Consider the following 27,459-nt stretch of genomic DNA (forward strand, 5'->3'; position numbering starts at 1 on the left):
TCTTCTGGCTACCTTGGTTGTAACGGGTGGCTATTTGAGTCACTGTTGCCTTTCTATCAGCTCAAACCAGTCTGGCCATTCTCCTCTGACCTCTGGCATCAACAACGCATTTCCGCCCACAGAACTGCCGCTCACTGGATGTTTTTTCTTTTTCGGACCATTCTCTGTAAACCCTAGAGATGGTTGTGCGTGAAAATCCCAGTAGATCAGCAGTTTCTGAAGTACTCAGACCAGCCCTTCTGGCACCAACAACCATGCCACGTTCAAAGGCACTCAAATCACCTTTCTTCCCCATACTGATGCTCGGTTTGAACTGCAGGAGATTGTCTTGACCATGTCTACATGCCTAAATGCACTGAGTTGCCGCCATGTGATTGGCTGATTAGAAATTAAGTGTTAACGAGCAGTTGGACAGGTGTACCTAATAAAGTGGCCGGTGAGTGTATATATATATATATATATATATATATATATATATATATATATAGGGAGAGACAGTTCAAAGCATTACAAAGTTGTGGACAATGTTGTCGTATTCATCAAATGTTATGTTTTGCAATAAGCGGTCTTGTGACATGTTGACTTATCCATTCAAAGTAATGTGCGACCTTAGTGTACACACCAGGGTAACCAGGCTCACCGCAGTTCTCCCCCCAGCTTACTATACCCCAAACATATGCCACACCCTCAGCATCATAGCAGACCAGAGGTCCTCCTGAGTCGCCTTTGCAGGAATCTATTGATCCATCATAAGTCCCTAAAACAGTAAAGCAATGACAGCCATAAGATACATTTTCCTTGGACATTTTCAGATATGACAGTTTCAATATATTGTATGATCATGGAATTAATGCAAGGTGTAGAAAAGTTAGGCTAAGGCACCACAAAATCACCAGTCATTTATTGATTACTCTTCCGGTGTATGTGTGCAGTCAGTTAGCCAGCCTTTTACTGTATCCACACAGAACCCCTAGAGATATTAACGTTTCTCTCTCTCCATTGCTTCTCATTTCTAAATCAGTTCACACATTTTTGCCATCAGCTGCACCACTAAAATATGACAAGTAATAATGTGGAACACACTTTTCTCATTTAGAAAGTAATAAGAAACATTGTCTTCATGGGAGGTGTAGTTCAGGGCAGATCTATTATGTAGCATAAAAGAAATTACTTCAATTTTGGAGTACAGGAGAATTTACTTTGCAGTTTGGGCTTCTTTATCCGCTGTACAGTAAATGGCTTTTGGTGTTATATCACATCACTCTATATATAGAGTAAAAGGCCTTTGATGTTATATCACATCACTACTGTTCGGGAGCTCACTGCATAATAGCCTACTATGATGCAGCGGCTACTATGCACAAGGCAAAGTCCACTCCAGTACTATGGCCCACACGTGGACCATATTCCTCAGACTGGACTCAGTTGTGTGCAAGGGCTCTTAAAGTGGCTCGATCTTTGGGAAAAGTCATTTTTAGATAAGCACATCCTTGCATAGCCTTTAGAAAGGCTATTCCACACCTACCTTTTGTATGTAAATCGCCTCAGTGGTTTTTGAATTAGCCCATTTTTATACATATGCTAATTAGCCTCTTGGTGCACCCCGGAAGTCTGATCGTGCACTCTCTGCCTATTGTTTCCTATGTATGTATGTGTACAGCACAGGCTGCTGCTGCTGACTTCCTGCTTCCTGTTTGCACACACAGATAGGAGGGAATAGCAGAGACGAGGCTGCTGGGAACTTCCTGTGCTGGCTGAAAGCTCATTAACATATTAATAAAACGGACTTATTAGGGGCCACACGGTGGCTCAGTGGTTACCACTGTAGCCTTGCAGCGCTGGAGTCCTGGTGTTCAAATCCCGCCAAGGGCAATAAACCATCTGCAAGGAGTTTGTATGTTCTCCCCGTGTTTGCTTGGATTTCCATCCCATATTCCCAAAAAAAGACATACTGATAGGGAAAAATGTACATTGTGAGCTCTATGTGGGGCTCACAATCTACATAAAAAAAAAAAAAAATAATAATAGCTATGCATATATGTGCTTAGTTAAAAATGACTTTTCCCAATGATAGAGCTCCTTTAAGTCTAGACAACTTGTAGAGTCTCCGCATTATTTTCTTCTATAAGGGTGCATTCACACTGAGTAAACGCTAGCTTATTTTGTAGAGTAAAATTACACTTGTAAATTTTGCTATCCCATTGACTTCAATGATATTTTTTTACAAGTGTAAAAATACGCCTGTAAAAAATACGCCTGTAAAAAATACGCCTGTAAAAATACGCCTGTAAAATGTCATTGAAGTCAATGGGATAGCAAAATTTACAAGTGTAATTTTACTCTACAGAATAAGCTAGCGTTTACTCAGTGTGAATGCACCCTAAAGTAGCACAGCAATGGAAGAATTTAGGCTTACCTGCGCACTCCATTTTGTCAAAGAATCTTTCCTTGTAAACAGTTGTTCATCAGGTGAATATGGCCCCACTTTAAATGAAACACTTTGCTTAATCCTGTATGTCACAAATGGATGAAGATCATGTTACATTTATTTGGTATTTCAGTTGTTAAATTATAGGGGTTGTCCAGTTTGTTTTTTTTTATATAATTTAATATCACTGTTACTGGGACAATAAACATAACTAATGAGTTCTCATCTCTCCCTGGGCCTCCGTTTCTAGTGGCGACTGCTCCTTTGGTCTGAATACAGGTCTCCGACTGATGTGACCAGTGTGAATCTACAATTTTTATAGTCATGAAAATACAGAAAACTCTTTGAATGAGAAGATGTGGCCAAACTATTGGTCTGTACTGTACATACAAAGCAACAAAGATGCCGCCGCTGGAAATGGAGATCCAGGGACAGGCGAGTCCTGGTTTGTTATGTTTATATCCCCAGTGACAGTGCTATGAAATCATCAAAATATGAACTGGACAACCAATTTCATATTATAAAAAGCAATGTTTCCAGTAGGCATTATTTAAAAGAAATGTAAAATCATCTTATTTTTTATTACCCTTAATCTAAATGTATCACCTATCCTGTGAAGAGGTGATATGAGTCTAAGCGCTGGGAGGTTTACCGCTGGGTCCCCTACTAGTTACTAGGGGGTCCCGAGCTTTCTGTTCCTTCTCAGTGTGTGATGTACATAATATGATAGGTAGTATATCCCACAACACCATGTTCCTGAGAAGATGGCACAGAACAAAGAGTCTTTACTCGCAAACTCTGGTGGACACAACTCAGTTTAGGCACAGTCTCTTCAAGAGGACCTTATGCCACCTTCCAGCAACTCCAGTTCTTACCACCTAGTAATAGTAGTAGTAATGATTTCTCTAGCCCCTACCATTCTCATGGAATCAGTTCAGTTAAGTTTGGTGTCTGATATGATATTTAGGCTTGGTACTCTCAGGCAGTCCATGTTAGGCAGCAGCAGAAAAGGGAATGTGATTCAGAGCTCCAATCAGAGACAACCAGTGTCAGAGCTCAGAATCGCACCCTAGCCTGCTCCTGCCTGACACCGCCCTCCTGACAGTACAGAGCCTAAATAGCATATCAGGCACCGAAACTAATAGCACTATTGCTTGCAAAGGTAGTGACTAGATAAAAAATTCCAACTGTGCTGGAATCAGTAAAGCAGCAACTATTAAATGATGCAAAGAGCTGGACTTGGTGATGGTGGCGAAGGGTCATCTTTAACCCCTTCCCAACATCCGCTGTACTAGTACCCAATGACACCCATAGCCGCCGGGTGTCTACTGTTTTATACAGTAGGCACCCAGCGCTAATGCCCCCGGTCATTAGCCCCCTGTATTTGTCATTGTAATGCAAAAGTACAAGTTCTGTTGTTACAGAACTGCAAAATGATATAGAGAAAAAAGTTCCATTATTGAATATGATTTCCTTTAATTGTAGATGCTTACCATCTCCACGTCCCCATCCAGATACTGTGCAAGTGCCCCCTGCTTTGAATTGATATGGTGACCAGGGCACACAAGCAGGTACCAGATTATTGTCAGCTTGCATACATGTCGGTTGTTTGTATATATTTTGAACTTCCAGTAAAGCAATATCATTTTCATATGTGTTAGGGTTGTAGCGTTCATGGACTTTTACAGTTTTCACTGGGAAGGAATCAATGTCGTTGTCATAAGCCAGAATATTCAGGAGCTCAACAATGATACGGTATCTGTGGGCCTGGTCTGACCTGCAAACATGAAATATCAACTTAAAAATAGAAATTTTCAAATAATTACTTTAAATTAAAACAAGCATATTTATATGGGTTAATATTTAAGGGCTATCCTTATGTTAAACCAACAATATCTGATGTTTGTGTAAGCATTGTGGTGTCTTTATTAGCACAAACCACGTCATCGTTTCTGTAGTGGCAGTGGGTAGTACCACACACAGCACTTCCCCATGTGTTTGAGGGGGAAAGAACTGCAGTAAGCTGCAATACCACACAGATACTACAAAATGTACAGCACTGGGCCTGAAGAGGCAGCAGCATTTACTGGGGCTACCAAAACACTAATTTGGTATTTATGGGTTATGCAAAGGAAAGTCCATCAGATAAAATCCCATAAAAGGCCTTTAAGGCTGAGGCTCCATGCTTTTTTTGTTGTGGTTTTTTGAGCCAAAGCCAAGAATGGCCACGAATGGAATGGGAAACATATAGGAAGCTCTTCTACCTTCTGCTCAATCCACTCCTGGATTTGGCTGAAAAAACCGCCCACTACTAGAAGACAAGAAGAGGGGAAGGACTGCTTCCTCAGACACAGGAAGGCTGGTAAGTATTTAAGGGGATAGGGAAGGGGGAAGAGTGATGGTGACATCCCATGTCTGAAGCGGTCAAACAGAATGTCACTGTATTATAATCAGAAAGTGTCCCTGGAGCAGTCACATGAACACTCCAGGGATATGGGTAATTATAAATTTTTTTAATTGAGTAAATTAGAAGTTAGGTGGGGGAGGGAGTTTAGCGGGATAATTAGTTTATCTGGACAACCCCTTTAACCACTTCCGGACCACCCATTGGATATATAAGTTCGGAAGGTGGTTGCCTTGTTCTGACAGGACGTACTGGTACGTCCAAACAGAACTCAGCAGCTGCATGATCTGTAACTTCAGCTGGAGCTCCCAGAGAGAAAGCAGGGAGGGTTTATTACCTTTCCTGCCTTCTTGATCGCTGTGTATACAGCGCTCAATGAGTGCTGTATACACTGCTATGGGCACCGCCATGATGCGGCCGGCCTCTGACCCGGCGGTCAAGTAATCCGCTGAGCTCAGCATTGTAAGCTGTATATACTAATATGCAGGAGGCTGTATTCCTCCTGCAACTGTGGTTAAATGTACCAGCCCCAGATGCAGGGGAAATCAGTCTCTAACACAAAAGAAACAGTGATCAGATGTCCCCAAAGGTCTATTATGACCTTATGGGGACACCATGTTAAAACAAATAACAAAAAAAATTTATAGAAAAGTTAAAAAAAGTAAATAAAATAATAAAAAAAATAAAAAAAAATACGCCAATAAAATGCTGTTATTAAAGGTTATGACCCGACCCCCAACGACACCATACAAAGTAAAAAATACTGTAATGGAGAGGAAAACTATTTTAGGGTGCATTCACACTACGGAACGCCAGCGTGTATCACAGCCGTACACGCCGGCATTACAGCAGGGCTGCCGGACACTTGCCATTCATTTCTATGGGAGCCGGCATGCGAGCGCTCCCCATAGAAATGAATGGAAAAAAGCAGTCCATTCATTTCTATGGGGAGCGCTCGCATGCCGGCTCCCATAGAAATGAATGGCAAGTGTCCGGCAGCCCTGCTGTAACGCCGGCGTGTACGGCTGTGATACACGCTGGCGTTCCGTAGTGTGAATGCACCCTTATAAAGTTTTTCAGTAGCACTTTATGTTATTAAATAAAAAGAAAAAAGAAAAGTGAAAAACAGACGTTTTTCCTCCTATTATGGTTATATTTTCCTAGATATAAAAAAATTAAAACACATGCAAAGATAAAAACAACATAAAAATAAAGCCCTATGTGTCACCGAAAAAAAGACGCAGAAATTAGTAGAATAACACATATGATAAAAATGTTACAGGCCTCAAAACTGCACATACAAAAAAAACCTAAAATGTGTCTGGTCCTGGACCACGAATTGGCCCGGTACTGAAGTGGTTAAGCAAAGGTCACACATAGAAAATTACAGCTACAAAAAAACGCAGAAGAAATGCTTGTGCTTTTTATTGCTTTTCTGCTCTGTTTTCACAGACAAAATAAACGTGTTTTTGAAAACGCTAGATTTTATACAGCGCTTTTTTTCTGCAATGTGAGGATACGATTAAATAAAATCTCATTTACTTTGTTGGGACTGAAAGTCTTAGGCCCCATCATAGAGGGCCACAGCCAAAAACGCTACGGGAAAAACCGCAGCGGAAATGCATTGCGGTTTTTCCTGCGGACTTTCTGTTTCCGTTATACCTATAGGGAAATTGTTTCTGTAAGTATAATTGACATGTTGCAATTTCCAAAAACTGCAATTTTTTTGGAAATCGCAGCGTTTTCACTGCACATATTTTTTTGCAGTTACTGTTTGCGCCACGTGGTGCCCCAGCCTAAGAAATACTGGCATTTCTTATGGCGCTTTTCTCTTCTTTTTTTCTTTTTTTTTTTTTAATAAAGAAAACTCTACAGAAAAGGGCAGTGTTATAAGTAAGCCTAACAAAACTTTTCACCTAATATAAAAAAATACATGGAAATATATCTCTAAATTATTGTTTTGTGTGAAGTATTCTAATATTTGATTTGACCATTTCATGTTAACTTGTTTAGTAAATTCACATGAGGCGTATGCAAATCCAAAATGATGCTGTGATTAAATGCACTTATGTTGTAGGATCCGTCACAGAATCTGTTATAAATTATGGGTAAAAAAATTCTTTCATGCAAGAATTTTTTTGTACAGGAAAATGATGGAAACCTGCCCGGAAGCCCATCAGACCTTATTATTGAGAAGATAATATTATGGACTCCATTGGTATCCATCTTTTTAAATATCCAGTACTTTTGTTATTTCCATTGTTCTACTTCTACAGTGGAGTTTCTTTCAATTCTTGGTACAGTTTGAGTGCAGAAGCTAGGGGTATATCTGTGTGCAGACCAGCGGCAGTTCAGACTGCTAACCCATAGCCGATATCTAGATTTCTGCAGTGGATCTGGAAGCTGATTTTTTCTTTTTGTGAACATGGTCTAAATTTGTATACAGGCAGTCAGAATTCTATAATGTAACTATGGCCGTATGTAAGGAAACGGGGATACAGAGATGTGAGAAAATTAAGCTTTAACCCCTATATATAGTTATAAAATTACCGTAATCAGAATAGAATGGTGGACATAGTATTTAGGTACAAAAAGTAGACACACTTGAATTGAATGTAAAGCCCTGTACCTGACACAGTGAGCAGCTGTCAATACCCAGCAGCCACCAATATAAATTCCTCCACAGTTAATTTTGGAGCCATCTTTTATGGCCACTTGCCAAGGAAACTGATTCTGAAATGAAAAACAAAATTAATTACATATCATTCAAGAGTCAGTACACATTAACAATCCTAAGTAACAAAATAAATCTGAATCTCCTCTCCATTTTACTCAAGGGATGCTTATGTACCTAGAACAAATAGAGTGTTGGCCAAAAGTATTGGCACCCCTGCAATTCTGTCAGATAATACTCAGTTTCTTCCAGAAAATGATTGCAAGCACAAACTCTTTGCTATTAATATCTTCATTTATTTTGCTTGCAATGAAAAAACACAAAAGAGAATGAAAAAAAAAGTGAAATCATTGATCATTTTACACAAAACTCCAAAAATGGGCCGGACAAAAGTATTGGCACCCTCAGCCTAATACTTGGTAGCACAACTTTTAGACAAAATAACTGTGAACAACCGCTTCCGGTAACCATCAATGAGTTTCTTACAATGCTCTGCTGGAATTTTAGACCATTCTTCTTTGGCAAACTGCTCCAGGTCCCTGAGATTTGAAGGGGGCCTTCTCCAAACTGCCATCAAGAGATCTCTCCACAGGTGTTCTATGGGATTCAGGTCTGGACTCATTGCTGGCCACTTTAGAAGTCTCCAGTGCTTTCTCTCAAACCATTTTCTAGTGCTTTTTGAAGTGTGTTTTGGGTCATTGTCCTGCTGGAAGACCCATGACCTCTTAGGGAGACCCATCTTTCTCACACTGGGCCCTACATTATGCTGCAACATTTGTTGGTAGTTTTCAGACTTCATAATGCCATGCGCACGGTCAAGCAGTCCAGTGCCAGAGGCAGCAAAGCAACCCCAAAACATCAGGGAACCTCTGCCATGTTTGACTGTAGGGACCGTGTTCTTTTCTTTGAAGGCCTCTTTTTTTATCCTGTAACCTCTATGTTGATGCCTTTTCCCAAAAAGCTCTACTTTTGTCTCATCTGACCAGAGGCCGCCTCAGGTTCCGGTCCAAAAAACGAGTAGCCGCAACTTCATGCCGGTAACCTGCACCAGCATCCAGTCGCGCACTCCGCTCTGGATTAGGCCCAATGAATGGACCTAGTCGGGAGGGAATGTGATCAGGCCGAATTTTGAGGTGAAACGGCCTAAAGATGGAGCATCTCGCTTCTTTTTCCAGGAGCCAGCTCCCGGAAAAAACACCTGACCAGCTCCCATTGATTTCAATGGGAGCCATCTTTTTGGTCAGGATTTTGAGGTGAATACGGCCTCAAAATCCTGACCAAAAAACCCTGTGTGAACTTACTTATAGGCTGCACCATTGAGTTGAGGGATTATCACGTGGTGGGATAGAGTTTGCACTTCCCCAGGAATCCCCTAGTGGTATTTAGTTGAACAAAGCTACAGAGGTGATATCTGCACCTGTAATGGGACACAGATGATTTTGAACTGACTAGGTTATACTTTGGGTTGGATTGGAGGTTCAGGATGTATATGAGATACTACATCTGCCACCAGAGTGGAAATTAATATTACAGATTAATAGCAGATTACTAAAAATTACCAGTACCCTGTTTCATTTACCCTGTATATGACTGGTGATCAGAGATTATATACTAGTGACAGACGTCAAGTACAGACACTTATTTTAGTGAAGTTGATTAATAAAAGTTATGTCTTTTTTTTTCTGACCAGTATTACCTCTCTATAATAATCTTAGTATAATAGTTATGAGATAAAAAACAGGGCAGAGACTGAACCACGAATTTCATTAATAGAGCACAGGAATCTTTAGTTTTGGGTGGAGTGTGCCTTTAAGTGTTACTTCCATTGTATGAGTGTTTTTGTAATATGCAGAGTAATAAAAGATACCTTTACTGCTTTTTCTCCTCCAATGATTCTCTTCACTCTTTTGGGCTCTTTAGGAACTCCACAGGTGATACTTGAAATACTTTTCTTTATAAGTCTTCTTTCTTTTCAGGTATAAGGTAACAATAGCAATTTAAGTGAACCACGTTACATGGCCTCAGTTGAAGAAAATTAGAACATATACCGTGTTTCCCCGAAAATAAGACAGTGTGTTATATTAAATTTTCGTCCTAAGTATAGGACATGTCTTATTTTCGCGGGGGTGTCTTATGGAGCGGGGGACAACCCGCTCCATAAGACATGCAGGAGATGAGGGGAGGGGGGAGGTAGGCTACTTACCTTCCCCATCTTCATAGCAGCAGAAGTGGTGGGCGGGGCTTAGCGAGGCTGCCGGCAGTTGCCAGAGAGCCTCACTTTGTGGGCATTGCAGCCAGCTGAATGCTGTGCAGTGTGTTCCATGTGCACAGGAGAGCCGGCTGCTGCCTCTGCTGTGATACCACTGTTCTGGCTGCTGTGGGATGAGCTGGAAGAGCCAACTTCCTGCAGCATATGCACAGCGGGCATCTCCCAGCTCATCCTACAGCAGGGACAGTGAATACAACCTACGGTATCACAGCAGAGGCAGCAGCCGGCTTTCCTGTGCACACAGAACATCGCGCACATTGTTCAGCCGGCTGCAATGGTTTTTGGTGGATGCCTTATTTTCGGGGGGGCATTATATTAGGCAATTAAACAGAAACCCCCCCCATGCCTTATTTTCGGGGGATGACCTATTTTTGGGGTAACACAGTATTGCTTTCTTGAAAACATATTAAAAGGTTAAAGCATATTCAGTGTTTTACCTTCCCTGTAGGCAGGTCATACAGCTCCTATAACCAGTAGAGGGGGGGAGAAAGGCCTGGCACTGATCATCTGTTTTGTTTCCCAACACCATTTCACTGCATTTTCCTCAAGTAGTCACTAGGGGGAGCACAGTGTAAGGAGAGTTTTACAGTTTCCATTGAGTTCAATGGTAGGTGTATTAATTACTATGCTCTGCGCTCCCCCTAGTGGTAGCCAGAGGCAGCAAATTTTTATCAGTGCTGTATAGATTATACTTTTTAATAAATTTATACCAGTTCCTTGATAGGTTATAGAAGAGAGGTTCTCACTCTGCTTCAGGATAATAGGGTATACCATATATTGGACTCTTATCCCCCTCTAGTGTCTCACCTTGATTTAGTTTAAAGAGGATTAACACTTGGTGTTTTTGTTGAAAAGTTTGCAAAGTAATTGGTGCCTAAATTTCCTTCTACTGCTAATTTTTATGCTCTTCCCAAAAACCATAAGTCATTTTTTTCCCACCCCCTTTGCAACGCATTATCTCAGCCTGGCTTGATGACTTATTAGAACCTATAGGGCATCACATACCAGGGCTCAAGCTACCAGGAAGGTTCCCAGGGTTATGTAATGTTTTATTTAATCTGTAATTCTATAAATTCAAAGGGTTGTCAATATCATGTGATCCATCCATGAATGTGACCTGTAGCAATGTTGGGTATATATACCAAACTGGTACATATACTGCATGATTTTTTTCTAGCAAATATGACAGTCTGAAACTTAAGTGCTGGTGAATTCAGTGCATTTGCTTACCTGCATCAATGTCGTAGTTAACTGCATTGCTTCCCTCTAAACAATAGAAGATATTGCTTAGTGTATAAGAGACGTAGGATAAGTGAACGTAATTATACACATATGATACAAGATCAAAGTCACCCTTTATGTTTACTATGTTATGGAAGAATTACTCTCTTTACAGTCTTCCCATTGTTATGTTATGACTACATGGTAACAGATAAGATGCGTCTCTCCATGTAGGCTTGCTTAATAACTTCAATTTAAAGTCTGTAGCACTGACAATAGATTCACATTAGTGTTCGGGACTAGGGTTGAGCCGATCTTGACTTTTCAGGATCGATTTTAAAATCCGATTTCCGATCATTTTTCATTCGAACTCGATCCCAATTCCGATCCCAATGCAACTCAATGGGATTTTTTAATTAATCGGAGATCGGATTTTAAAAGCAATCCTATTCACTATACAGCATGGAATCTAACAATTGTTAGAATCCACGCTGTGTAGTGAATCACTAAGTAGCCAGAGGATTTTGTTTTAATCCTCTGGCTACTTAGTCCCCCCTGGTGTCTACTTACCTCCAGAGATAGCTGGTCCGGTGCCCGGTTCTTCTTTCTTCTTTGCTTCGCTGCCGCTCCACGCTGCTCCCTGCCCCCTCCCTGCCAGGTTAGGAGAGTGTGGGCAGGTTAGGAGAGTGTGGACGGGTACTGGGAGGGGAGACGTCATATCTCCCCGCCCTGTACCCGCCCACACTCTCCTAAGCCACAAGCCCAACCTACCTAGCGCTTTAAACACTAACCTGGGAGGCGGGGCAGCGAGGCAAGAAGACTGCAGCGTGGAGCGGCAGCGAGGATAAGAAGAAGGAGGGCACCGGAGCAGCCATCTCTAGAGGTAAGTAGCTGCTAGAGATGTTAGTTTAGCCTCCCATTCCAATGAATGGAGGCAGCCGGCGCGCAGGGGGTTAAGGCTGTGTGCCGGCTGCTTCCATTCATTCCTAAGGAACTGCAGCGGAGCCTTCACACTGAGTATACACTATATACTCAGTGTGAAGGCATTGCGGGAAATACTACCGATCTCAATCCCACCTAAACAGATTGTGTTCGGAATTCCGATCGCGATCGTGAAATTTTCTCGATCGCCGATTGGAATCCGATTTTTTCCAAACACGATCGCTCAACCCTATTCGGGACCCAAAAGACGGGAAACCTGTCTGCTTAAAGAGCAGTTACACGCAGAAACCCACAGATCCCATAGACTTTAATGGGGTCCGCTGGGTTTCCACTGATTGTATAATGAAACTGATAGATAAGTCCTCCTTGCAAGACTTTTCTCTCCGCTGATTTTAAGTGGAATCTGTGGCAGAGTCTCTTACAGAGACTCCAATGCTAGTGCTCACCAATCTCTGTTGCTCGGGTGTCCTCCTGTGCCTCCCGGTTCTTCTGCTCCGATGGGTCTCTTCCACAGTTGTGCTGAAGCTGCTGATTGGCATCAGTGGTCATTTTTTTTTCACTTTTTTCATTGCACCCAGCCGATTTTAACGTTGAAAGAGTTGTCCATTTTTGCCTGGACAACCTCTTTAAGGCTAAGGCCCCATGTAGTGAACCACACTTAAAATAAAATTGTGGAAAAAAATGCAGTGAAAACTGTTTTACACATTGTTTTTCATTGCATTTTTGCTGTGCTTTTCTTTGCAGTTGTTTTTCCCTTATTAAGTCGATAGGCAAAAGCACTGGCATTTCTGCAGGTTAATTGACATACTGCATTTTTTAAAACATAGCATGTCAATTTTAGCTGTGGAAATGCAAGTGTTTTCCTTTTAAATTTAATAAAAATGCAACAAAAACACAATGAAAAGTGCTGAAAAAAACTGTAAATGTTCAGTTAAAAGGAGCTGTGTTGAAGTGCAAGGAAAAGCTAAAGGGTCTTCTGAACCTTGTTCTGAAGAACAGCACCTTCTCACAGCCGTACTCCATTGACCCTAATGTTAAAGGGGTTTTCTGGGCAAAAAATGTTTGTTTGTTTTTTTTTAGGAACTGTCTATTAGTGCTTTTAATGGGGTAATAAGTGCATCCAAATACCTTTAGTGTTTTAAGTGATTTCTGCATTTCTCTGGGAGTTCCTGGCATCTTCTGCATTTGTTTATGTGGTTTAGCTTCCTGCTGTCTTAGCTATTGCATCATGTTACCTCTAGGCTGAATCTCCCTATCACTACCTCCCCATCCCTTCTCCACCCTGTCCCTGTCTCTCTAGCTATCCCGCCCACTACTATCCCTTCTCAACTAACTCAGCCCTCCCTCCCACCTCTCTTCCTTTCAGACTTCCTCCTGCGGGATGGCTCTTCCCTCTTTTCTGACTGCTGGCGCACGCAATAGCCCTGGCGCTGCTCTGTCCTCTGCAGCCAACAATCCACCTCTACTGTGCAGGCGTGGGAGCAGTAACCTTCCATGCCTGCACAGTAGTGATGGATAGCCGGCTGCAGAGTACAGAACAGCACTCGGACTATTGTGGAAGCCGGCAGTCAGAAAAGAGGGAAGAGCCGTCCCGCAGGAGGAAGTCTGAAAGGAAGAGAGGTAAGTATGTTGTGTTAGAGGGGATGAGTATTAGTCATGTTCCTTTTCTGAAACAGGAAAACGGAATGTCACCAGATAACCAGTAAATGTCCCTGGGGCAGTCAAATGACCACCCTAGGGATATGGATAAATATATATTGTGTTTTTTTTTATAAATGCAGCTGAATATCAAGTTATCTTCAGTATCAAGTCATATTCAATGAATTCAATCCAAAATAAAGTTTGTCCTTTATTTTGTATTGAATTTGTCCAGGGAGATTGGCTACAGTCTCATGGATCTTAAATTTCTGAACAATATGTGTAACTGTAGTCACAGCTGCTTGGAGATGGTCTTGTAACCTTTACCTTTAACATGCTTGTCTCTTATTTTCTATGTAAGCTCCTGAGACAACTCTTTCCTTCGCTTCCTCTGGTCCATGTTGAGTGTGGTACACACCATGTCACCCAACAGCACAGTGACTATCTGTAGCCCTATATACAGACCCACTGACTGATTACAAGATTAGACACCTGTGATGCGAATTAGTGGACACACCGAGATTTACCATGTCCCTTTGGTCACATTATTTTCAGGGGTCCCATCATTTCTGTCCAGGCCTGTTTCATGACATTTATTTATTTTTTAATCTGTTGAAGCATGGTTGAAAAGCAATGTCTGACTTTCATTTGTTCATTTTCATAGAATTTTTATTTATTATTACCTTTGTCATGTCAAGTCTGAGAACATGAATCAACTTTCCTATACTTTATATTGTGTGTTGTGTATTGAAATACTATTTTTCCCCTGCCTACTAAGTGCTGATAGTTCTGAGACAAAGAAAGGAATTTCCAAGATGGGGCTTGATTCCTGTTTGGCACACCCTGTAACAGAATTCCACAGACTGGAGCAAGGAGGTGTCTGGTTGGACATTGAAGTTTGGAGCCAATGAGAGATGGACAACACTCAGGAATGCCAAGGAGGCAGTAAACTTCTCCTTTCTTTGTTTCAAAAGTGTGTGTACTTTCAATAAAGAGCCAGTAATGCTGAGCTGACCTAAGGGGCGAAAGAGCATCTGGCTGGCATTGAAACAGAACTTAGTGTCTGTCTCATTTTTAGCAATTGTGCACAAATGTGCTCATTAATTTGGACTGACTGATTGATCCATGATATAGTCAATTTTGACCACAACAGTCAGATTCAAGTTATTTCTGTGATCATTGTGGGTTTTTCTTTCATTAAACGAGGGATAATAACAATTTTGTCCATGTGTGTATATGTCTGGCTAACAACTCTACCAGCCTACCACCTGCTACTTTAATAACATGTCTACATCTTCTCAAAAACCAAAGACCCGTAAGCTCAAAGAAGACTCAGGACTAATCAGGTCTTTACTTCCTACTTTAACTCACTCCACTTAATCCAGTGATTTCCCGCACCAACTTTGAGAGACTGTATTTCTATAGGGCAGCTGATAGAGGTCCTCTTTCCTTTATATACTGAACGCCCCACCCTCTGAGGTCAAATCTGGACTTTATGACAGCCTGGGAACAGGACCTTGAAGTCACCCTATCTCCAGCTCAATGCATGTCCTTTAGCAAAGGAAGTTGGCAAGTCACCATTATGGAGTCTTCTTTAAAAATTCTTTACAGGACCTATTTGGTCCCTTATAGACTAAGCAGGTTCTAACCTATGTTTTTAACGTTGTGATACTTTAGTCAGTGCTCTTCATATTTGGCGGACTTGGTGATGGCTTCTGGGTATCTTCATAGAACGCTGCAAGGACTTTTCGGACAGTCATTTCCAAAGTCCGCCCGAGTTTTTCTTTCTTAAGTCTACTACAATATAAATTACTCCAATACATACTAATGGCTGCACAAATCCATAGACCAGTTGACATGATAATGCTACATGAAAAGATAAATGCTTCATTTCTGACACCCACACACTTTATGAGAGGCTCTAGACACCCTGGATCAATACGTCCAGCATCCCAGGCCTGTCATACTGTCTTCAGCTATAGTTTGTTGGTAGGATTAAGCGCTATGTCCACACTCCTTTTCCTAGGCAGGATCTCCCTCTCATCTTACTCTCTGACTTATGCACTATAGTGCACTCCATTCCCTTTTTTCTTTTTTATCCTTTTTATCCTTTTCATTCTATTTTGCCTTTTGGACAGATTTTATGAATGACCTTCTATTTGCTCTTTTGATATGTTTTTGATATCATTCAAACAACACCTTTGAAACTATATGTAAAGTGGTATTTCATGCATGTGCAAATGAGGGAATGTGTTTGGAAGTGTGCTTTGGTTTGTCTGGGCTTTTGTCTCCTGCAGATTCATGGCAAAGCCCTTTGTCCCTCACTTGCATGTGGATAAAATGCAGATTTACACTGGCGTAACCGAGGCTGTAACTTAATCCTCGATATTGTGATTTTTTTGTTTGGTTGGTGTGCTGCAATTTACTAATGCCAATATCACGTAGATCTGTGTGCCATTTATATGGATAAGCCACATTTTTGTCAATACAAGACTTAAAATAGGTGTTTTAAATATATACCTCTATTTCTTGCTATGTAGAATAGAAGGTGACTTCTTGTTATTTTACCTTTGCAGTTGACTTCATCTTCTCCAGTGATACAATCCACCTCACCATTGCACATATATTCCCTTGGAATACATGTATCTGACTTACAGTGAAATCTATTTGCACATTCTAAAATGACACAAAAGAATATATAAAATAAGAATAAAAAAATATGTAGTTCAAAAATACAAGAATCTAAATGGCAGGCAAGCCAGAAGACATAAAGTTGACTAAGATCTGCCTCATTTTTTTTTTTTTACAATATACACTACATGACAGCATGTCATTTACCTGACTTAAATGGGAATATGCAAAGGTACATGAAATGTAAGGAACTGATGAATATAACTGAGTGCTAGCTGTATTTGGCTATCTCTGTTAGAGACTTTAATGGAGAGGCAGCAATCATGCTCAATTGCTGCTTCATTAATAATCCTCATCACTGCAGCTAGGCGGTAGAGAGGAATAGGGAGCTGGGGATCCCCGTTATAGTGATCATAGGGGGTTCTAGCAATCGGGTCCTCAGAAATCAGACATCTATCTCCAATCTTGTGGATTGTGAAACAGCCTGTTTAATACCCAATTAATATCATTATATGTTGTAGCAACTTATTTTGCACTAACATATTTCACAAAGCTGTATATAAATTTCACCTCTAGGTTCACACATGGGCCTGTATTCCATTTGGGGTTTCCCTCCACATACCTGCTTAAAAAAATGTGGATAGAAAAATCCTACAAGTAGGACTTTACTCTCTGCATTACTCAAGCAGAAATTGGGTGGAAACACAGCAGACTCCACTGTAGCCTACGGGGTCTGGGGGTTTCCATGAGTAACCACTTTTTGTTTTAAATTCTGTCTTTATTACAAGTAAGGGCTCGTTCACATCTGCGCCCGGGGTCTCCGTTATGCAGGTTTCTGTTTCCTCCACGAAACTGGGCAGGAGACGGAAACCTGGAGTCAGTTTTCAAACCCATTCAAATGAATGGGTTTGAAAAGTGTCTGGCTGTGAGCGCCCATGAGCGTTTTATGCTCCAGCGGCGAAACTGTTTTTTTTACACCAGACACAAAGTCGGACATGCAGGACTTTGTGTCTGGTTAAAAAAAACGGTTTCACCGTGGAGAGCATAAAATGCTCACCGGCCGAACACGGTCTGGCAGGTTTCTGTCTTCTATCTGCAGAAGACGGAAACCTGATACGGAGACTGAGACGCTGGTGTGAACCCAGCGTCAACGCTTTTTAAGCAGGATAGGTGTCTGTTCTTCCCACTTAACCTAGCCCTGGATAGGTTTCCATTCTATTGTTGTGGTTTATTTTTACACGAGTCTCTGCTTTTTAAGCGGGATAGGTTTCCGTTCTCTGGGTCCATTCACATGGAGTAAAAAGGTGAAGAATTTGGTGTGGAATTTTCCTGACTGAAAAAAAGCCTCCCATTGATTTCAATGGGCTCTGCTAGCTTTTTTTTTCCACTAGCGGAATTTTCAACTAGTGGAGAAAAAAAAGCTAGAAGAACCCATTGAAATCAATGGGATGCTTTTTTTTTTTTTCAGCATGGAAAATTCCACACCAGATTTCTCACCATTTTCCTCCATGTGAATGGACCCTTTGGGTCCCCAAGTGGACCTGAAGAATGAAAACCCAGGCGCAGGTGTGAACCTAGCATAATATCAATTCCTGTTTCTCTTGGGTTTCACAATCTGAACTTAATAATGGCTTTGTCATAATTTAGGTACATCTTATAGCATGGCCAGTGTTCATATTAAAATGTGCACCAGCTCCTTGCTGGCATAGATTTTTGGAATCATTTATGCCAGAAAGCATGTGGAAATAATAGTAGATTGATCATGGCTGATTGTCCTGCAACGCACTCTCAGAAAATTGGCATGGGTGGTGTAAAAACACTGCTTGTCACAAATATTTATCTTAGGAGAGGCCATCAGTATTAAATCTGCGAGGGTCTGACACCCAGGACCCCCACCGATCACTGGAACTTAGACAACGTGAGCTGCAATACCTACACTCACTATATGAACTGTAGCAGTGAGTGTAGGTATTGCAGCGCTGTCTAATTGAACGCTATAGTTTGTATGGCGAGTGAGCAGCGCGGCTTGCAGTATGTAAACAATTCAGAAAGCCATGCTATATGGGTAACGGTGATCTGCTACTTCACTGGTTCCAGTGCAGTTGGAACTTTATCTCTAGCCCTCACCGTTCATGAGCATGGGAAGAAAATGCACATCTTGGGAAACAGATTTGCATATTCTTCCCATGTTCCCTTGCAGTGGAGCAACTATGGCTGTATAAGTCTCCACACACCTGAAAAGGTGGTCTCTCCCTAAGGATGGACATTATCCCCACGTTCATGAGCAATAATGCAGTTTTGCAGCCTGATTTGCTATTTAAGCTCTGTAATGTCAGAACGGAGTATCAGGCAGGGGGCGTCATTCAGAGCTCAGAATCACACCACTTGCCTGCCCTTGCTTGACACTGCCCTCATAACAATACAGAGCCTAAGTAGCGAATCACAGAGCAAAATTAACAGCATTGATCATTTGTAAACAATGAGGGCTAGAGGTCAGAATCAGTGCAGCGGCGCCTGTTAACAGATGCTAAAAACTGGAGTTGGTAGAGGTGGTGAATGGCCCTCTAACACCACAAAAGTGGCAAAGGCCTATAATTATGTGCCCCACTGTATTTAAAGGTTACATAATATTCATCCCTTTCCCAATATTATTAACTGTACATCATAATGTTGACACCAGTCTCAGGACTGCAGCCTGATTTCTACACCACTAATGTCAGCAGTATTACAATGCTGAGATCCTCCAACTACATGTTCATATCCCCCCTGCAGACCAAAATTTAAAAAATAAAAAAATTCACAAAAAACTCAATTACCTGTGCAGCAGAGTTCATCACTGAGATCTCCACAATCATTTTGCCCATTGCAAGTTCGATTACGATCAATGCATTTTTCATTGACACAAGAGAACTGATCTTCGTTGCATTCTGCAATGACACAATAGCACATTAATCCAGAATAATAAATATGCCAGACCTTTGAAATTTGGTGAAACGAAGTACTTATTTTATATGTAATTTGTTTTACAGTAATTAAATACTTAGCCATATGGCTAAGTATTTATCATTTACTATAACAGTGCCCCCATTGGCATGATTAAATGCCCTCATCTAGACACATCGTCAATGTGGCACCCATGCGAGACCTGTAATAATTGATCTCTTCTCGATTTATATAGTTTGTTTGGACACTCAGCAGCTCCCTTTTTTTCATAAATTTGACAAAGTTTTAAACAAAGAGGGGCCCCGAGCAAAATTTAAAGTGGGGCCCCAAATATTGAAATATTGTACCTACTACATAGTCATATTCTGTTAATGGGATGTGCTGCTCTGCCTATCACTGGTATTTACAGTGTTGTTCCTAATGTCTTTAAGGCCGGGGCCCCACACTGTGAAAACGCAGCGTTTTGGCCACCTCAGAAATACAGCAGCAAAAAAAAACCCGCTGCATTTTACAGTACCTGCAAAGTGGATGGGATTCTGGCTAATCTCATCCATACATTGCAGAAAAAAAACCTGCAGTGGAAAAGTTGCATTTTCAAAAACACAATTATACCTGCGGAATCGCTGGAATTTTCTGTATAATAGGTGCAGAGGGTCTGCAGAGGAAATCTCTGAGATCACAATTCATAACGCTGCAGAAAAATACACAATGTGTTTCTGCCGCAGTCTTTTCCATAGCATGGTGCCTTAGCCTAAAGGCGTTGTAAATATGCAAGAAAATTTTCTTTCATAGCCAAACTAGTTGCGAGTGATCCTTTAAAAATCAGTTGCACAAGGGGGCCACACGGTGGCTCAGTGGTTAGCACTGCAGCCTTGCAGCGCTGGAGCCTTGGTGTTCAAATCCCGCCAAGGGCATAAAACTATCTGCAAGGAGCTTGTATGTTCTCCCCGTGTTTGCATGGATTTCCATCCCATATTCCAAAGACATACTGATAGGGAAAAATGTACATTGTGAGCTCTATGTGGGGCTCACAATCTACATTTAAAAAAATAAAATAAAAAAAAATCAGTTGCACAAGCAACAAGGCATATGTCTACCTCTACACGCAATACTACACGCAATAAATCATTTCTATACATACAGAATTATCAAATAAGACTGCTATAGCAGGACTAAATACTGTCATGTCACATGGTGACCACTATACCCGGGATGTATACTGTCACGTTACCCACTGACCACTATACCAGGACTAAATACTGTTATGTCATCCACTGACCTCTATACCAGGACTAAATACTGTCACGTCTTCCACTGACTGCTATACCAGGACTAAATACTGTCACGTCATCCACTGACTGCTATACCAGGACTAAATACTGTCACGTCATCCATTGACCGGTATACCAGGACTAAATACTGTCACGTCATCCACTGACTGCTATACCAGGACTAAATACTGTCACGTCATCCATTGACCGGTATACCAGGACTAAATACTGTCACACCACCCACTGACTGCTATAGCAGGACTAAATACTATTGCGTCACACGCTGACTGTGAATGGCCATGTGATTGACACACCACAGCATGTTACAAGACAGATGACTGTGCTAGGACCATAACAAGTTGTGCACATGACCGTAAACTGATTTTTATCCACCGAAGTAAACAAAATGGAAAAGAATGCCAGCAAGCAGATTTAGTAATCTGAGAGGAATTAAGGGTGTTTTCAGGGCAACAAAAAAAAGAAGGTATTTTAGTGTTATTAATGGGTTAATAATTGCACCGAAATACTTTTAGCAGTGTTTTGAGGAAGTGATGCTTCATGCCAGAAGACTAAAGATATGTAAGTATGATGGGGACGGGGAGGGAGAAAGCCTTTAGCACTCCACGTCGCAAAGGACCATGGGAAGAATATGCAAATCTGTCTTCCATGATGTAATTATGAAGTCAGCTGCTGCCTCAGTATTGCAAACCAATAGAGGGCGCTCACTGGAATGTGAAACCTGTCTTCCCTGATGTAATTAGGAAGACAGAATTCCAGTGAAATAACCCAATAAAGGTTGCTCCCTTTTGCATCATGCTCGACCTTCCAAGAGGCCTTTGTTTTGCAATGACGCTGGGATTATTACCAGGTATAGTCTCTCAATCGAGGACGGATGAGTTATTTCACTGGAATTCTGTCTTCCTAACTACATCAGGGAAGACAGGCTTGCACATTCCAGTGCATTCCAACACATCTCTGCCACGGAGCACAAAATACTTTATGACATGAATTAATTGTATACTTCTCATCCCAACATGTTTTCTGTGACACCGCACCCTGTGAAAGACAAAGAGATGTTACCAAAGTGAAATATATCAGCTACAGTTCTCAATCTGTATGTTTATATGCTTAGGTATGTTTATATTGCTTTTCAATGTGTTGTTATGTAGTGAATTCCCCTGATACTAAAGCATTGACAGTACTGTCTGGTTTAGGGGGGTCAACAACATCTTTCTTTGATGAGATCCCGTTTTCTTATATAGAAACTTACCAGGGAACACTAATATACTAAGAGAATGTGGATTAAAACTTCACTTTTATTCGCATACTTCCATAAAAATAGTGTGCAGGATTATTCCTAGTTGTTCAGCTCTTGCTATCGGTCCGGCCGAGGGATACCTTTTTTCCTGTGCACTCATTCCCCAGGATCTGATCGGCTACACGGCTATTGTTTCGAGACACCAATGTCTGACAAGTGAGTAAATGTGAAAACTTTTTGTTTTAAATTTTTTTTTTTTCTTTACCATCAGTTAGGAGCTGTGAGCAATCCTATATTTTTCTATAATACTAATATACTGTCAGAGGATAATCTCTTTATGGACATGAATCACCCTACAACAACCCTAACAACAACCCTAAAGCTGGATATACATATTAAATTATTGAAGAGCTAAGCTGCCAATTTTTTTTTTTTTTTAAATATAGGTTGTGAGCCCCATTTAGGGATCACAATGTATTTTTTTTTTCCTATCAATATGGCTTTGTAGAATGGGAGGAAATCCCTGGCGGGATTCGAACCCAGGACTCCAGTGATGCACGGCTGCAGTGCTAACCACTGAGCCACCGTGTTGCACAGTGATCTGTGCAGGTAAGTGGACACCAGGGGGGACGAAGTAGCCAGAGGATTTTTTTTAAATCACTACACAGCGTGGAGTCTAAAACTTAGTGTTCAATTTTTGAATTCCATGCTGTGAAGTAAATAGGATCGTTTTTAAAATCTGATCTTCGATTATTAAAAAAAAATTGCATTGACTTGCATTGGGATCAGAATTGGGATCGGGTTCAAAAGGAAAATGATCGGAAATCGGATTTTAAAAACGATTCTGAAATCTCAAGATCAGTTCAACCCTACTCTCCACCTACCAAACTGTTTTTTTAAATTTTTTCCATTCACATTGCCATATGAGGGTTTAAGCCCTTAGTTACCTTTGATGTAATATTACATCCTGAGTAAGGTAATTTGCGCACTGGGACGTAATGTTACTTAAAAAGTAAGACGTCCGCTCACTATCTAAGCGGGGGGAATGACCGCGGCATCGAAGGGGTTCTGTGATGTTTGTGCCCCCCCTCCCCTGCAGTGAGGCTGGGGAAGGGGGGTGCAGGTATCTGTAATATGCAGTCTGGGGTCTGGCCAGTGACCCCAGGCTGCCTGGAAAAATTTTTTTAAAAAATAAAGTGATTCAAAAAAATTAATACAGTTATAAAGTCCCCAAAATTCCCTTTTATCTATAGAAAATTAATTATATTAAAAATAACCTAAAAATTAATAAAAACAATACATATTTGGTATCGCCGCCATTTGTAACAACCTGTACAATAAAATGGAAACAATATTTAACGCACATAGTGAATGTTGGAAAAAAAAACGGAAAAACCTGCCGGAAGTAGTGTTTTTCGCCATCTCACCTTACAAAAAAAAAAGTGATCAAAAATTCAGATGTACCCCACAACAGTACCAATAAAAAGCACAGGTTGTTCCGCAAAAATAAGCCGTCAACCAACGCTGTCAACTAAAAAATAAAAATGTTACGCCTCTCAGAAAATGTAGAAATCATTGTTTTTATGTTACCAAATGGGTTTTTGTTCTGCAGAATTAGTATCGCATAAACAAATAATATATATGTAGTATTTCCGTAATCGTACTGACCCACAGTATAAAGGTCACATGTTACTTATGTTTTCTGCTTATGGCGAAAAATTTATAAGGTTAAACACAATACCAGAATTGATTTATTTATTTTTTTAATTCCAGCAAGAAAGAGTTAATAAAATGTATTCAATAAGTTGTAGGCACCCAAAGATGGTGGCATTACAAAATACATCGCATCCCGCAAACAACAAGCCCTTATATGGCCACATCACTAGGAAAATAAAGAAAATATAGCATCTAGCAATGTGAAGACAAAAACCCCAAATCACCAATTTATTAGAACACAACTGGCTGCGGCAGGAGGGGAATATATAAGCTGTGCGAGCGGATATCAGCGGACACCTGAAATTTAGAGTATATGTGGGAAAATATACCAGAAGTGACCCCTTCCCTCCCACCACAGTAATAGGAAATACTGGGGAAATAGTAGGGAATTTGGTGTTTACAATGTACTCCGCACAGTTTACATATTCTCTCTTCACTATCCGCTGTGCAGTCACGCCTGGGATACTAATACTCACTACACCCCCTGATAAATTCTTTGGTGTTCACTTTTCAAAATGAGGTCACTCCTTTGGGGAATCCACTTTTCTGGCACCTTACAGGGTCCACAAACATGACATGGTGTCCAGATACCAAACATCTCAATCTCCAAAAGCCATATAGTGCTCCTTCCCTTCTGCACCCTGCTGTGCGCCCAAACTGCAGTTTATGCCACATGTATGACACTGGTGTACCCGGGATAACATACATAACATTGTCATGTCGGTATAAACTGATATTAGGGCACAGCCAGACACAGAAGGGAAGCAGCGCTATTTGGTTTTTGCAGCATAGATTTGGATGGTTTGGTTTTTGGACACCATAACACTTATGCAGAGTTGAAATGCCAGTAATATAGAATTCCCTGACATGTGATCCCATTTTGGAAACCACAGCCCTGAAGGATTTATCCAGGGGTACACGTAGTAGTCAATAGGGGTGCAGTTGTCCTGTGAAGGTAGGGTCCCAACCCGTCTTAGTAGAAGAATAGACTTCACACGACTATAGTGAGATTGATCACTGTTTTATTCATAGGTGTATACAGAGTTAACGTTTTCGGTCCATTTATGATCTTCCTCAGACTATACATAAATATGAGCATGTGTAAGGGATCGCTAGGATTGCCCGAAACGCGTAAGCTTGTCTATTGATGTTTTTACTATGGATCCATGTTGGTATTAATTTTAGCATGATTTAGTTAAAGTCATATTTTATATGGCGTGCTGGTGAAATATTGCCTCTGTTCACATTAGGTCCATTTAACTCCGTGCTGCAGTCCAGAGTTTCACCTGAGCAGCCCATTTTTTCATGCTCATATTTATATATTCATCTATATGGACTACAGGTAGCGCATCCCATGTGTCTGGAATTTGGCATAATCTACATAAATATAACAATGAAAATAATATAACATTACAATCTCATTACAATACGTGTGAATATCATATCTTTGAGTTAAACACCGTGAAATCAAAAAATCAAAAGTGATATAGCACGCCAATATTTATACAAATGTATAAAACTCATATATAGAGTTCCTGATATGGCGGGTCGGTGCAGTCGGGTCTTCTGTGTACTGCATTGGTTATAGTCATGGTACAAAATCATTCTAATATTATTCAAGGCAAGCAATAACTTATGCCTAGGATTGCGGTTGTGACGTCATCCTATGAATAAACTCCCCATACATGAACACACATATACATGGACATAGTTTCATCTACAGAGGTGGAGAATGTAAAAAAAAAGTATGTCACATGTCGATCCGTATGGGACCTTGGTTAGCCCCAAAATGACTTTTCGCTATATCTGACTTGTAGGGCATACTAACAAGAGTTTCACGACGTGTTCATATATTTCCTATCATCAGAGGGCGGCCGCATCATGGCGGCGCCCATTAGCTGTGTATACAGCGCTCTTTGAGGTTTAAGATTTTTGCCCTGGTGGGGGCCGCCGTGGACCTTGGTTGGCGGCGTCCTCCGCCAGTGACACTTGCCCCCCTCCTGGAGGTGCGCTGCGGTTTGACGGCCCCAGATTTCCCTCCTTGGTTAACGGTATGTTTCCATTACCCTTGGCTGTTCTGAGTTGATTCCCCCGTCCCCCTCGGGTCGTTGACAGCGGTGCAGTCTCCTTACTTGATTGGTAGAATCCACCTCGTTTGCACTGATTTCCCTAGACCAGCCGTCACTCTTGGGTTCTGGCTTCATCCACCCCTCTTCTGTTACCTGCCTTCGTGGCCATCAGTTTTGCTGCTTGGGGAATGGGTAACAACTTGCTTTAGTTCTACCTCTCCGCCATTAGTTAGGTTCTTGGCAGCTCTCCGGGTATGTGCTGTGGTGTGACCCTGAGACCTGCTTTAGTGGGGTTTTTCCCATTGTTTGGTGTCACCCACTCTGGGATTAGTTTAGATTGGGGTTTATTTTTTTGTTTGTATTGTTCTGTCCCCCTTTTTTTATCGCCCTCCTCTCTCCCCCTCCCCCCTCCTTTTTTTTTTCTCTCACCCTCTGTAGGTCTCCGGCTTCCTGACATGGATTCTTTGGTGTTTTCCTCCATTAATGCTAACGGTCTTAATATCCCTGAGAAGAAATCCTCCTTGCTTCGTCTGCTTTGGAGTAAGAGAACCCATGTTGCCTTTATCCAGGAGACGCTTTTACATGAAAGCGGAAGAGAAGGAGGGAACACTCCTGCACATATTCTGGAGTTGTTCCTTGTTGAGGGACTTTGGGGATGGTGCCCATAGGTTTCTAGGTCACATTTTCCAGACCCCCCTTACCTGTATGCCAGTTTTCTTCCTGCTCCACCTCTCAGACTTCTCTTTCTGTGCCTATCACAGGTCATCTTTGTGGCACATGGTCAATGTTGCCAGTGCCTGCATCTTGGTGCTCTGGAAATCGTCTCACCCGCCTTCTCTTCGCCACTGGATACACAAAGTGGAGGATATGCAGAGCATGGAAGATCTCACGGCTAGAGAAGAGCGAGTAGTATTCGATCGAATAGGTTTCTGAAATACTTGTACTCGATCGAATACTACTCGTTATTCGCAGTAAAGATTCATATCAGAACCAGCGTCGATTGGCCGAATGCTATACACTGTATACACTGCATTCGGCCAATCAACGCTGGTTCTGCAGCAGGCTCGTCTTTGCTAGTCAGGAGAGCTGGCAGCTTGCGGTTATGCGGGAGCTCACTTTTTCTCATAGTAATGCATTGACCAGCGTTGATTGGCCGAATGCTATACAGTGTACAGCATTCGGCCAATCAACGCTGGTTCTGCCAGAGGCTTGTCTGTGACGAGGCCGAGTCTAAGATCGGACCACAGCAGTCTTCATTGTGGTTTCAATCTTAGTCTCCGCCTCGTCACAGACGAGCCTCCGGCAGAACCAGTGTTGATTGGCCAAATGCTACAGTGTTGGCCAAAAGTATTGGCACCCCTGCAATTCTGTCAGATAATACTCATTTTCTTCCAGAAAATGATTGCAATCACAAATTCTTTGGTATTATTATCTTCATTTAATTTGTCTTCAATGGAAAACCACAAAAAGAATTGTCAAAAAGCCAAATTGGATATAATTCCACAGCAAACATAAAAAAGGGGGTGGACAAAAGTATTGGCACTGTTTGAAAAATCATGTGATGCTTCTCTAATTTGTGTAATTAACAGCACCTGTTACTTACCTGAGGCACCTAACAGGTGGTGGCAATAACTAAATCACACTTGCAGTCAGTTGAAATGGATTAAAGTTGACTCAACCATGCATGCATGGAGAAAAGAAAGAAGACCAAAGAACTGTCTGAGGACTTCAGAAGCAAAATTGTGAGGAAGCATGAGCAATCTCAAGGCTACAAGACCATCTCCAAAGACCTGAATGTTCCTATGTCTACTATGCGTAGTGTCATCAAGAAGTTTAAAGCCAATGGCACTCTGGCTAAACTCCCTAGATGTGGACGGAAAAGAAAGATTGACAAGAGATTTCATAATAAACAGTGTTACTCACCTTGCCTGGATCTGGTGTTAATCCGAGCAGGCTTGGGCCTGTATGGTAATGTCCCAGACCACATGACATCTG

General features: G+C 41.4%; 1 pseudogene; it reads right to left on the reverse strand.

The window, feature by feature from the left end:
* Window positions 1-539: 539 nt before the first annotated feature.
* Window positions 540-26,018, reverse strand: LOC142189631 (complement factor I-like; annotated as a pseudogene).
* Window positions 26,019-27,459: the final 1,441 nt, after the last annotated feature.

This window comes from Leptodactylus fuscus, chromosome 1 (genome assembly GCF_031893055.1).
Source record: "Leptodactylus fuscus isolate aLepFus1 chromosome 1, aLepFus1.hap2, whole genome shotgun sequence".
NCBI lineage: Eukaryota > Metazoa > Chordata > Amphibia > Anura > Leptodactylidae > Leptodactylus > Leptodactylus fuscus.